The 13,521-nt window shown below is 39.5% G+C and overlaps 1 protein-coding gene across 1 annotated transcript in view; it reads left to right on the top strand.

The window, feature by feature from the left end:
* The window catches only part of MFSD10 (major facilitator superfamily domain containing 10), a 1,679,282-nt gene that overhangs the window by 149,571 nt on the left and 1,516,190 nt on the right, over positions 1–13,521 (top strand). The window lies entirely within an intron of this gene.

Here is a 13,521-nt window from a genome sequence, read left to right as displayed (position 1 = left end):
CATGCTATCCCAAACAAAACCAAGACCCAATCATCCAAAGGCAGGCATCCAGTCTGGTGGACCCCTGCCATAAATAAACTGTACAACAGAAGGAGGAAGCTACTACATGATAGAGCAAAATCCCTAATAGGGAAGGCATCTCTGATCAGTACTAGCAAAAAATTACGATCCCTCATAAAATCCTCCAAGGCCAGCTTCGAGAGAAGAATTGCACAGGACACCAAAGACAATCATAAGGCTTTTTTCAGTTATGTTAGAAACCTGGGATGCAACTCCCAGACTTGTTCTGAGTTGATTCTAAACGACAAAAAATACACTGAACCCACAGACATCGCCAATATCCTGGCAGACCGGTTCAGTGCAAACCCCCCCCCCCCCAAAAGAGCAAGTATCTATCCCGGCAGAGGGCTGCCTCCCAAACATATCAGATGCTCAGGTGAAGGCTGCCCTCTCCAAAGCAAAAAACACTGCTTCCATGGGACCAGATGGTGTCCCAGGTTGCATCCTACATGAACTCCAAGAGGAACTAATCCCTCAAATAAAACAGCTATACAATCTCAGCCTCACTACAGGATATGTGCCCACAGAATGGCGTGCAGCAACAGTGGTCCCACTCCACAAAGGTGGAGCCTCTACGGACCCTGGAAACTATCGCCCCATAAGCCTGACTAGCTTAGTCTGCAAGGCTATGGAGAGGATCATCATTGAGCTCATAAACAAAGACATTGGGGACCTACAGACACTAGATCCTACCCAGTTCGGCTTTGTCAAAGGCAGATCCTGCCTTTTGAACCTGGTTGACTTCTTTGAAACAGTTACCAAAGCCATAGATGAAGGGAAGGTAGTCCACACAGCCTATCTGGACCTTGCAAAGGTATTTCACACAATACCCCACTCGGGCATCATAGATAAGCTATCCAGCTTAAATATAAACCCCTATGTCACAAGATGGGTCGCAAACTGGCTCAAAGACAGAACCCACAGAGTGAGAGTTGCTGGAGCCATGTCAGACTCAAAAACGGTCACAAGTGGTGTCCCACAGGGTTCTGTCCTGGGACCACTCTTGTTCGGTATATTCTTTTCCGAGGTACAGGCAAACGTGGGAGGACTATGGCTCACCAAGTTCGCAGACAACTGAAAACTGGGCGCCATAATCAACTCTCCAGCTGACACAAACATCCTTCAAAAAGGTCTCACAGAGACAGATAACTGGTGCCAGCGCCATGGTTTAAAGCTAAATGCCAAAAAATGTATAGTCATACCCTTTGGCAAAAACAATGTGGCCACAAATTACCACATAGGCGGAATCCCATTAAGTACAGAGAAAGTTATTAGGGACCTGGGGACCCAAGTTGATAGCAATCTCTCCTTTGAAAACCACATTGCCAAAGTGGTTAGAAAGACCTTCTACATAGCCCACCTCATCACGAAGGGTTTCACATCTAGATCAAGAGAAGTAATCGTGCCCCTTTATTCATCCCTCATCAGGCCCATCATAGAATACAATGCCCATTTTGGGATGTACCTTACCCGACACCTGCAGCAATTAGAAAGACCCCAAAAGTATCTCACCAAGAGGATCAAGGGTCTCAAACAGATACCATATGCTGCTCGGTTAAAAAAACTCCAGCTCTACTCAGTTGCATACCGCCTACTTCGAGGCGATCTATGCCTGACATACAAAGCTATGTCAAATCCAGAATTAATGGACATGCTCCACCTCAGTAAATCTAAATCCCTTAGAGCCACATGCTCGAGGGACTTGAACCTCAGCACAGAAATAAATAGAACTTGCTGGAGGGGCAGGTTCATAACCCAGAGGCTCCCTTCGCTCTGGAATAGAATTCCAGTTCATGTGAGGCAGAGCACCTCACTGAATCTCTTCAAGAGGAATCTCGATAAGTGGATGGGGGATCGTAGGTTTGTCCCAGGGATTACTGCCGTGTCACTCTTAGACAGAGGCACAGTAAACTAAACCTTAAAAAGGGCACAGTATACTCAAATCAAGGGGTGGCGTAAGCCATACAGAATCGGGCTAGGCTTATAATTGCCCCAGGGCAGATAGCCTAGTATGAACCTATGAACCTATAATGGCATTACTGCAGCCATTTCAAAGCACACTTTAAGTTAATAAAGTAATTTAAGCCTGGGTTTGATTCTGAATTTAAATCAAGCTGCCACATCACTTCGCGGAATTCAAAAAAGGGTCTACATCCCCAAAGAAAGGTGAAACCTTTTCTAAAACAATACATATGAAACCTGTGAAGTTCAAACAGTATTTACTGTGTTTTCCTAAAGCATTACTCTCATCTTGCTTTCATGTGGGTGCACAGTGTTCCCTAATGTGGCTTGAAAGCTTTCTAGTTGTTTTGTCAATATAAAAACCCTGGCAGGTGTGACATAAACCTCATAGGAATTGTTGCAGTCAGTGTTTGTTAAAAGATAACTTTTTATTGCAATGTGTGAAAACAAAATCTCTGCCTGTGTAGATTTAATTACAGGCTACACATAAGTTGCAAGGAAACATCCCTGGGGCTAAATGAGTATTATCCATTGGAGTCAAGTGGAAGGGAGTGTCTGTTTTTTCAAAGTACGTCATAAGTGATTTGGACTTTCATGAGAAAAAAACTGGTAAATCTCCTAGTAAAACAGACAAATCCCTTTTATTGTTAATAAGGGTCTAGTTCTACATTATAATCTCCTAAATCAGGGAAAGGTCCCTGCAGATCAGGAGTGGGAAGCTGATAGTGCGATCCAATGTGTTAATTGATTGGTGAATGCCAGAGTGGTGTGGGCCAAAGTTCGAGAGGGATTGAATGTCAAAGAGGTTACATTGTCACTATAATGTTGATTCGGTCCAAAAGAGGATTGGTGAATGTAAAGGTTGAGCTAGGTGGTTAGCATGGAAAGTATCTGCTACAAAATAACTGGAAAAATGGCCAAAAGCAAGAGTAGACAATATTTTTAGCATAAAATATAATGTATTTTCCACTTTTGTCTAAGGCTTCATCAGAAAAATCAAACACATAAGTAATAGAGCTGATATAAGTAATACCCTGTTGAATTTAAAGAAATCTGTCAGGTCTTTAAACCTAAATTACATTTTGAAGGATGTCGAAATGTGTTCTAGTAATTTCTTTAAGTCTTCGTGTTATAATCCAACCTTAACCCACACTTTGAAGGTATTTGAAACTACTTGTGAAAGACAAATTAGGGCGATGTTACATCATGGCAACCCAGAAAACAAAAAGAAATGATACAGTCTAACTAAGAAAGAAAATATGCTTTAGATATGAATTGAAAATTAATGATAAAATTAGAATTACGAAAAGTGTTAAGGGTGGCACCTTTGTGTTAATGGACCAGGATAGTTATGTTAACAGTATTGAGGTTATGCACTTGCTTGAAGCACTCCATAAAATGGAGAACATCGACATCTGTGCAGTGACTGAGACCTGGTTCAAGGCTCTGGAGAGCACCCCAGCACTACCAGGCTATAATTCATACCACACTTTTCAGCCCCTAAACCTGGACCAAAGCACTAAAGGCAGTGGTGTCTCCATATTCATAAAGAATATGCACACCTCCAAACTAGTAGCAAAACATAACACATCAGAGATACTTCAGGTACAACTAACACTGGGTATAACTACAATCCAGGTTTTAGCCTGCTATAGATCCCCCACCCTGTCCCAAGACTCCCACTCCACATTCCTAAACACACTGGAAAATATTAGGGTATAACTCAATACCTTTATACTGGGAGACTTTAACTACCCCTCCATTAACTGGGAAAATTGCTCATGCACCAACACACTTGCTCAACATTTTCTGGAATTCATTAATTCCAACCCCCTGGACCAACTCATTCTTACCCCCATCAGGGATAGAAACATCCTTGACCTGGTCATTACTAACATGGGTGACTGTTCCTCTACACCAGTAATCAACTCCTCCCTGGTCAGATCTGACCACAAGCTAATCACCATGGATATCCACATCCCAACCTCACCCCCCTAAAGGAAATCATTCTAAAAACAGAGGTGGCTAACTTCACGACACCCATGCAAATGGAAAATAGGTGCATGACTGAATCATACACCAGTGCACTGTATGAGCACATACACAAGTGCATGGAATGGGCCATACCAAACAGAACCAAGACGCTGTCCTCCAAAAAAAGGAAGCCAATCTGGTGGTCCCCCACCATAAACAAATTCTACAACAGAAGGAAAAAACTGCTGCAGAAAAGGGTGAAGTCCCAAGACTGGAAAAACTCCCTTGTCAGCTTCAGCAAAAAACTGAGAGCCATCATCAAATCCTCCAAAGCTAGCTACGAAAACAAAATTGCTGCAGATTCTGAAAACAACCACAAGGCATTCTATGGTTATGTCAAGAATCTACATGGCAATACTCAGATCTGCTCTGAGTTACAGCACAATGGCAATACATATATAGAACCAACTGATATTGCCAACATATTGGCTGACAGGTTCAGTGCGAACTTTACTCCCCTTTCATCCCCTAAAGGGCCTATAATAATACCTGAGGAATGCCAAGTCCCTATTATCATGGCTACACAGGTAAACAATGCACTGTCCAAAGCCAAGAATACAGCTTCCATGGGACCTGATAATATCCCTGGCTGTGTTCTACATGAATTACAAAGTGAACTGGCACCACACCTGAGTACCCTGTTCAATCACAACCTCATTTCAGGCTTTGTTCCTACCGAATGGCGCACTGCTATGGTCATCCCACTCCACAAAAGAGGAGTGACTACAGACCCTGGGAACTGCTGCCCCATTAGCCTGATGAGTCTGATATGTAAGGCTATGGAGCGCATCATCATGGACCTTATATATAAGGACATGGGGAATCTACAAACTCTGGACCCCACCCAGTTTGGGTTTGTGAAAGGTAGATCATGCCTGCTTAACCTAATAGACTTCTTCGAGTCTGTCACCAGAGTTGTGGATGAGGGCAAGGTAGTTCACACAGCCTACCTAGATCTTGCCAAGGCCTTCAACACCATCATTCACTCAGGAATCATAGATAGACTCACTATGGGTTGCCATCTGGCTCACTGATAGAAACCACACTGTGAAAGTAGTGGACTCCAAATCTGACTACGGACTAGTTACAAGTGGTGTCCCACAGGGATCAGTCCTAGGTCCTCTCCTGTTTGGCATCTACTTCTCTGAAGTTCAAGCCAACACAAAGGGACTCTGGCTGACCAAGTTCGCAGATGATTGCAAACTAGGAGCCATTATTGATTCTCCAGCTGATGTAGACATTCTATAAAAAGGCCTCACTGACACCAGTGACTGGTGCCAGAACCACGGCCTTAAACTCAATGCCAAAATGTGCATTGTCATTCCCTTTGGGAAAAATTTGGTGCCCATGAACTACCACATAGACAGCAGTCCACTAAACACCGAAGGTATGATAAGAGACCTGGGGACACAGGTTGACAGCAACCCCTCCTTTGATAACCACATTGCCACTGTAGTCAAAAAGTCCTTCTATGTGGCAGCATCTCATTACAAAAGGTTTCTCATCCAGGAAGAAAGAGGTCATAATCCCTCTCTACTTGTCCCTCATTAGATCTATTACAGAATAGAACACTTCATTTGATATGTACCTCACTAGAGGCCTACAACAACTGGAAAGACCACAGAAATACCTCACTAAGAAGCTTGTAGGCTTTAGAAACATGCCCTATATGGACAAACTGAAAAAACTCCAGCTATACTCTGTCTGATAACTGCAAGTGCTGGAGCCACTTTTGACCCCATAGCAACCCCCTGCACTTGTTGGTATACTGCTCTGTTGAAGAGGAAAAAGTTACCTTCAAGGACTGCTGAAATAAGTGTATAAATAGTGTCAAGTTTCTTTTCACTGAAAGAAGTAAAGTTTTTTTAGAATTGAACGTAGAAATGCAATACCCTCCAAATGTTGGATAGTCATATATAAAGTCTCTATGTCCAAGGTAACAAGTATGTTATCTGAAGCCATAGGAGGGTTGTGATGTAACTCATGCAGAAACAACCAGAAGTCTATCAAGTAAAAAGACGTTTTTTTAAACTATAGGGTTAAGAATGTTGTCCAAGCATTCTGCGATTTTCTCCATTTTGGTTCTTTTACTAGATACAATATGGTAGCACTTAGTAGAAACACAGGCTGTACCATGAGTCTTAGCATGGATAACCTTTCTTTTAGGTTATCTCAAGTTTGTGTCTGTGGCTGTCAGTTTGGAACATTTGTTTCTGTTAGGAGGGTAAAACTTCAATATATGCTACAGGAGACACACTTGGAAGAACTGAACATGTGAATTTGAGAAAGAAAGGTTTTCAGGAAGGTTATTCACCAGAATACCTGGGACAGAGGAAGAGAGGAGTACTTATATTAATTGCAAGATGAGCCCCAATGGTGATAGAAGAGGATAAAAAAGAATAATGGTACATTTGTAGTACTAAGGGGCTACTGGCAAGGGAAGAGGATTACACTGGCATATATTTATATTCCACTGAAAACTTCTATAATAGAGCTTAAGAAAATTCTTGGAGAAATAATCAGCTTTCAGCAAGGAATATTGCTTATAAGTGGGGACTGGAATTTGATTTGCAACACCAAGTATATGTCAGGGGGGCCTAAAAGGGAAAATTTAGCAAAGTAGGGTAGGTTTTTAAAGAAGTTAGTAAAATATTTGCCATGGAAGATGTGAATTCAGTAGTAGGAGTTTGGAGTGAATTTATGTATTATTCCCCAAGGTACAGAAACTGGGCCAGGCTAGACAGAACTTACATTTCACAGCAGCATGTGCATTTATTGAAGGTCTTGATATGCACCCAATAACTATTTCAGATAATGCGCCAGTAGTAACTAAAATAAAAACATGGGGTAATATAAAAATGAGACACTGGCACTTTCATCTGTTGAAAATAGAGGAATTTAAGGAATGGGTAGAGGAAATTATTCATGAGTTATTGAAGATAGAAATGTCTTCTGAAAATATAGCTAGGGAGTGAGATAAAATTAAAGTGGAGTTTAAAAATAGGGCAGAAGTAAAAGAAAGGGACTGACAATTTTTTAAATATTGTATAATAAGGGGAATCTCACAGACCAAGAAGAGGAGCAAATGCGGAAGGCTAAGCAGAAGATAAGATATTACATTGATAATATTTATGAGTTTTATAAAGACTGCTGCTAAGCAACTTTTTTTGCTAATAACTCTAGAGTACAAAAACTTGTAGCACAACAACTCGGGCAACAGAAAGTAGAAAGGGGGACCATATAACAAAGAAGATAAGAGGGCATCCTGTAGAAGTGTTAGAAGTATTTCGGAAATTCTATGAAAGTCTGTATAAAGCACAGAAATATGGAAATCAAGAAAAAGTACAAATGGAATATTTATGAAAGAATTAAATATGCCAAGGTTAGAGGTAGACGAGGCTCAATTGCTAACAGTTAGGAAAGGAGGAGGTAAAATAAAAATGGTGATGTGTAATAACTAATCTACAGAAAAGCCCCCAGGAATAGATGGTAGGTGGAGGTTTGGAAGCTAGGAGGGAAAAACTGATGAAGATCTGGAAGGTTTTGTTTAACAGTAGTTTAAGAAGGGCAGAATTACCAGTATCCTGGAAGAAAGTGATCTTTACCCTCTTTAGCTGTAATAAATAAAGAGGGTAAAGATCCATTAGATCCTCCTTTATTTAGGCTCATTTCAATACTAAAGCATGATTATAAAGTGTTTCATGTCTATAATGGCTAAAACAATGGCGGATGTGATGCCAAAATTGATAGATATGGATCAGTGTGTTTTTTTGGAGGGGAGGCAAACATTTGACAACATTAACAGAACATTGATGATCCAGAGGGGAAGCAGAGTGTAAGAAAATACCACTGGTTTTGGTGCATCTTGATGTAGAGAAAGCATTTGACAGAGTAAGCTGGGACTTTTTGAGCAGAGCAATGAAAGTGTTTGCATTCCCTGATAAAATTATAAGGTTGATTAGAAGGATATATGAGGGATTCTTCTTCTTCTTTCGGCTTTTCCCGGTTAGGGGTCACCACAGCGGATCATCTGTCCGCTCATGATTGACAGTGGAGTTTTACGGTGTCGAGTTGCCAGCCCGGCACCTAGCCTTCCACAGAAGGCACACACACGCACACACTCACACCTAGGGCCAATTCAGAGTGTCCAGTCCACCTACTGCATGTCTTTGGGATGTGGGAGGAAACCCACGCGACCACAGGGAGGACATGCAGACTCTGCAGAGAAGGCACCCCAGCCGAGAATCGAACCGGAGAACCTCTTGCTGTGAGGCGGCAATGCTAACCGCTGCACCACAGTGGCCACCCTGAGAAGGATATATGAGGGATCAGAGGTGAAAATTAAAATGGGTGGGGTCCTCTCTGATAATTTCTGCTTGAACAGAGGAACCAGGCAGGGGTGTGCCCTCTCTCTCTCTCTCTCCTTTGTTAGTTGCATTATATTTAGTACCACTGGCAGATAAAATAAGGGATACAAGCAGAACAGGATCACTCACAGTGGTTAACCAGGTCTAAATCCAAAACAGAAACCTCAGACTCTGGAAATGCCAACTGTTTATTGCAATAACACAAAGCTTTTGGGGCTATGCCCTTCCTCAGTGTGAATTAAAAATAAAAAAAAATAAGACTCCATTTTAAACATTTCCAAATAAAATTATGTGACACAGCCCCAATCACAATCAGTTGCAAGTTAAAATCACAGTAACAAAATAAAACATCTTTAAAAAGTTTGACTTGCAAGTAGTATATACATTAAGAACAAATAAAAATTGTTTCATAACCTAGTTCATTTTAAACAAATTTGCTTTTTTAAGAATAGGGTTAAGACTCTCAGCAGCATTGATACCAGGTTACAAATCTGCCTGTAAATGCAAAATCCAATTATATTCACTAATTTGAAGCATGTTACTGTAATCTCCAACTCTCACATTCTTGTGTACAATATCTGTACTGCTAAAGTTAAAATCATGATCTGAGCCTTGCTCATTAATGTGCCTTGCCAGGGCATTAATGCCAATATTTCTTTTTATTTTGGACTGAAGCTCAGTAATATGGTCCTTCAGCTTTGGGGTACTTTTACCCACATAAAAATGTATACATTTTGAACAAGTAGGAAAGTACACCACATTAATAGTGTTACATGTTGCAAAACATCTGAATTCAAACCTTCTTTTTATTCTTAGATGTATAAAAATATTGTACCTTAGAATATATTTGCAATAAACACAATTATAGCATGGAAATGTGCCCTGTGTCTCTGTAATTTAATTTCTACAGTTAAAATTAATATCTCTTTAGCAAAGATGTCTTAAACTAGGTCACTGTCTCCAGTAATTTGTTTTAATTCGGTATAACCTTTAAAATACCCCAATTTTTTGAAATAATTCTTCTCAGTTCATTTGTTCTTTTATTACATGTGGTATTGTATCTCAGGGGACCACCTATACTCGTATGGGCATTTCCACTTTTTGAAGAATGGTCTAGCAGACCCTTCCCTGTCATTTAATACCTTAAGTTTGAGTGTATTTAATACCTGATCATTGTATCCTCTTTACTTAAATTCACATAACATCTCATTCATTTGTTCAAAGCATTTCCCCTTGTCAGTATTAAGTCTACTGACCCTCATTAATTGATTTTTAATGATTCCCCTTAAAAATATGTGGGGGATGTATGCTACCTCTGTGCATGTATCTATTAGCTTGAACCTTTTCCTTAATATACATGTGTTAATAGCGTTCTCACTTTTTGTCAACTTTACATCAAGAAAACAGATTTCATCCTCAGAGGAATTGAGCTTAAACTTCCAAAAATTGGTTGCAGTTTCTAAGTACTTTACAAAATCCATCAATTCTAATTTGTTACCATCCCATTTCAAAAATATGTCATCAACAAAATGTTTATAATATAATACTTTAGACTCAAACTCATATGGACAGTTATAAACAAACTGTTCCTCCCACTGACTGAGAGTAATATTGGCACAGGTGTTGGCTATGAGCATACCCATAGCCACACCAGAAACCTGATGATGAGCTTGACTCTGAAAAATGAATACATTATTGGTCAGGACAATTTCCAAGAGTTCACAAATAGTTTCAATGTCCCTACCATTTATTTCACTATTCGAACATAAAAAATTATGTATGGTCTCCAAGCCATAGTTGTTCGGGATTACAGTAAACAATGAGTTAATATCTAATTTTGCAAGCATAAAATGATTAGTGCACTTAAGTTCATACCATTCATGTAACTTAAACAAAAAATCCTGTTTCTCTTATGTGACTTTTGATATAGTCAAGATATTTGCACAAAACTGATTGCAAACATATTGATATGGGCTTAGTCACTCATCCCCTTCCAGACACAATAGGTCTCTTGGGGAGGGGGTGGATTAGATTTTTATGTATCTTTGGCAACCCATATAGCACAGGTACCATTGTTCAGGGGACATTCAAAAAAATTAAATAAGTCAATAGAGGTATCATCTGTTAGTTGTAATTCATATATTGATATCAGTTTTCTTAAAATTAGCCTCATCCTTCAAACATTCATGCATTAGCAACAAATAATCATTTTTATCCATAATTACATTCACACCACCCTTATCAACTTGCTTTATAATATCAGTATTTTTCTGTAATTGTTCCAGTGCTTCATGTTCTTGACGCATTAGATTATAACATTTGTCTTTTCCCAGAGATTCATATACGTTACAAAGCTCTTGCTCACAGACATTATAAAAAGTTGTCACAACTGGGCAGCTAGTTGGCATAAATAAACTCGATCTTTTACAAGATTGATTACTAATAGACAAGGAATCTTTAAAAATCAACTTTTAATTAAGATTCCTTGCAAATAGTTTAAGATCAGTTAAGGCTTCTACCACAGTGTCAGTGTTTGATGGAATGCTGCTGTTGTGTCTTTTGGCTTTTCCCGGTTAGGGGTCGCCACAGCGGAACTCCGGTCCGCTAATGATTGGCAGTAGATTTTTACATGCCGAATTGCCAGCTGTGACGCACAACCTTCAACGAAGGTACGCCCATTCACACGTCTCCAGATAGAAGACGCTTTAGCTGAGAATCGAACAGGCCAACGTCTTATTGTGAGGCGACAACGCTACCGCAGCAGCACCACTGCAGTCAGTGTTTGATGGAATAAATTGTAAATATTTCTGTAATAAAGCAACGTGTTGAACTCAAAGAAAATGTGATATGTTCACAATGGCACCTGCATTGAAGGGGCCTGATGACTCGACCCGACCAACTGCAGGTTTGGGGTCCACTTTATCTTCAGTTTCCTCCTCCTCCTCGTCTTCTTCTTTGGGAATGCCCCTTAATAGATCTCTGTTCCGAATCTCTACCCACTCTGGAAGACTGGGATGCAGTACAGTCATTGATTTCTGAAAATCTTCAGAAGTGCCCGGATTCCCACTAATCACTGAAGCATAAGTAGATCTTGTGTTATTTATTAATGGCATGGGATTCATGGCAGGAATTGAATCTCATTTTGATGCTGGAATATCACCTTCAGCATTCTTTGCAACTGGTCTGTTGCTAAGCAAACCTCATCTGATATAGATACCTCTAGTGTATAAATGGTGTCCAGAGAATACATGGATTCTGTCTGGAGGGCAGACACTTTCCCCTTTGTTATTTGCATTATATTTAGAACCATTGGCAAAGAAAATAAGGGACTAAGAAATTCATGGATATAATTGGCATGGTAGGCAAGAAAAGCTGGCTCTGTTTACAGGTGATATTATTTGATACCTGACAAACCAGAAAGGGACATTAGTGTTGTGGAACATATTTTTTTAAACAAAAAACATCTTTATTAAATTATATATGGCATAGGTATAAATGACAATAAACCATAGCAATACAGTCTCAGTTGCAAGCATTATACTTTCCAAACCATGCAACACAACTGTAGCTGCAAACCTTACACATCACTTTTAACATATCAGTCATTGTTAGTCAACCAATACATGGCTCATTCAGAATCCTGCCGCCTTTTAAACCTCATTCCTCCTCGGCATGGATTGTTCCCACAGTTTCCATTTTGTCCTATGTAATTTGTGCCTACCCTTCTCTAAAGATCCCAGTTCCAGTTGTTTTAACTCTTTTACTATCTTCACTACTTCTAGTAAAGTTGGTTTAGACTTTGATTTCCATTTACTAGTGGTTGCTTTTTTGGCAGCCATCATAATTAGACTCAGCAAGGCATGACTAGTTCTAGGCAATTTCGAGTTTATGTCATAGGTCAAAAAAATCTTTTCCCTAGTCACTCCAAGTTGTTCACCCACCATCTCTGACAGTGCAGTCTGCAGGGAATCTTTAAAGTCTACCAACTCATTACACTCCTGGAAAATATGTCCCCAGTTACTTCTTTCTTCCCCATCACACTTCCAACATTTGCTATCTACCTAAGGAAAAATTCTTTGAAGTTTGCTTGGGGTATACAGATACGTATGTAAGCACTTCCAGACAAAGATCTGAAATCTTCTACATTTTGTTGCATGTTTGGGAGGCATGCATATATATCCCCATTGTTTCTTTGTGAATTACTTATTTAATCTCTTCTCCCAGTCCTTCCTAACCTTCTCTGATTGATTCTTATAGTTAGCATGCAATATTTTATATGGTGTAAAGTCAGAAAAATAATCCCACGGAGAGTTAATGCTCCCGCTAACCAAGCCAAATACGAACAGCAATGATAAAATAGGAGTAAAGCGTAACGAATAAAAAACAGAAACAAACCAACAATCACGGGAACCTTGCTCCAGTAGAAAGATTGCGTCCACACAAAACCAATGATCTTAACGCAATTTAATAAAGATGCACAAGCGTTTTCGCCACAACCTCTGTCGTAGCTTCATCAGAGAAGAATTACAATTTTTGTAATTCTTCTCTGATGAAGCTACGACAGAGGTTGTGGCAACGCTGTATCTTTATTAAATTGCTAAGATCATTGGTTTTGTGTGGACGCAATCTTTCTACTGGAGCAAGGTTCCCGTGATTGTTGGTTTGTTTCTAGCAATGATAAAATAAAAGTAGCGAGAGCAAAGCAATGAAGGGTAGGCAGTTTACCATGTAAAAGCAGTCTCGCAATCAATAATCCAAAGATGTAGATATAGTAACAACCTGAACACGATGTTTTCATCAACCATAAAACAATTTATTTGTGCAGCACAGGTGAGCGCTTTCGCCAAAGGCTTCTTCAGACCTAATACATTGATTCAACAATACATTTAAATACTTGATTTGGCGGGAAAGTCGCCAGAATATTTAAAGAAACAAAGCAATACTATCTAGATAAAATACATGTAGAAACGTAACATATATATCTAAAAACAAATTTTAGAACTTCATTAAACTAATTTATTTATTAAATATAAATATAGTTATCATAAAAAAATGTATGTGTATATGCATATCTGTCATAAAGAAATATACATGTATG

Source organism: Protopterus annectens, chromosome 2.part1 (assembly GCF_019279795.1).
Source record: "Protopterus annectens isolate FY-2018-M chromosome 2.part1, PAN1.0, whole genome shotgun sequence".
Taxonomy (NCBI): domain Eukaryota; kingdom Metazoa; phylum Chordata; order Ceratodontiformes; family Protopteridae; genus Protopterus; species Protopterus annectens.
The sequence above is the reverse complement of the archived record's forward strand: the minus strand, read 5'-3'. Positions and strand labels throughout refer to the sequence as shown.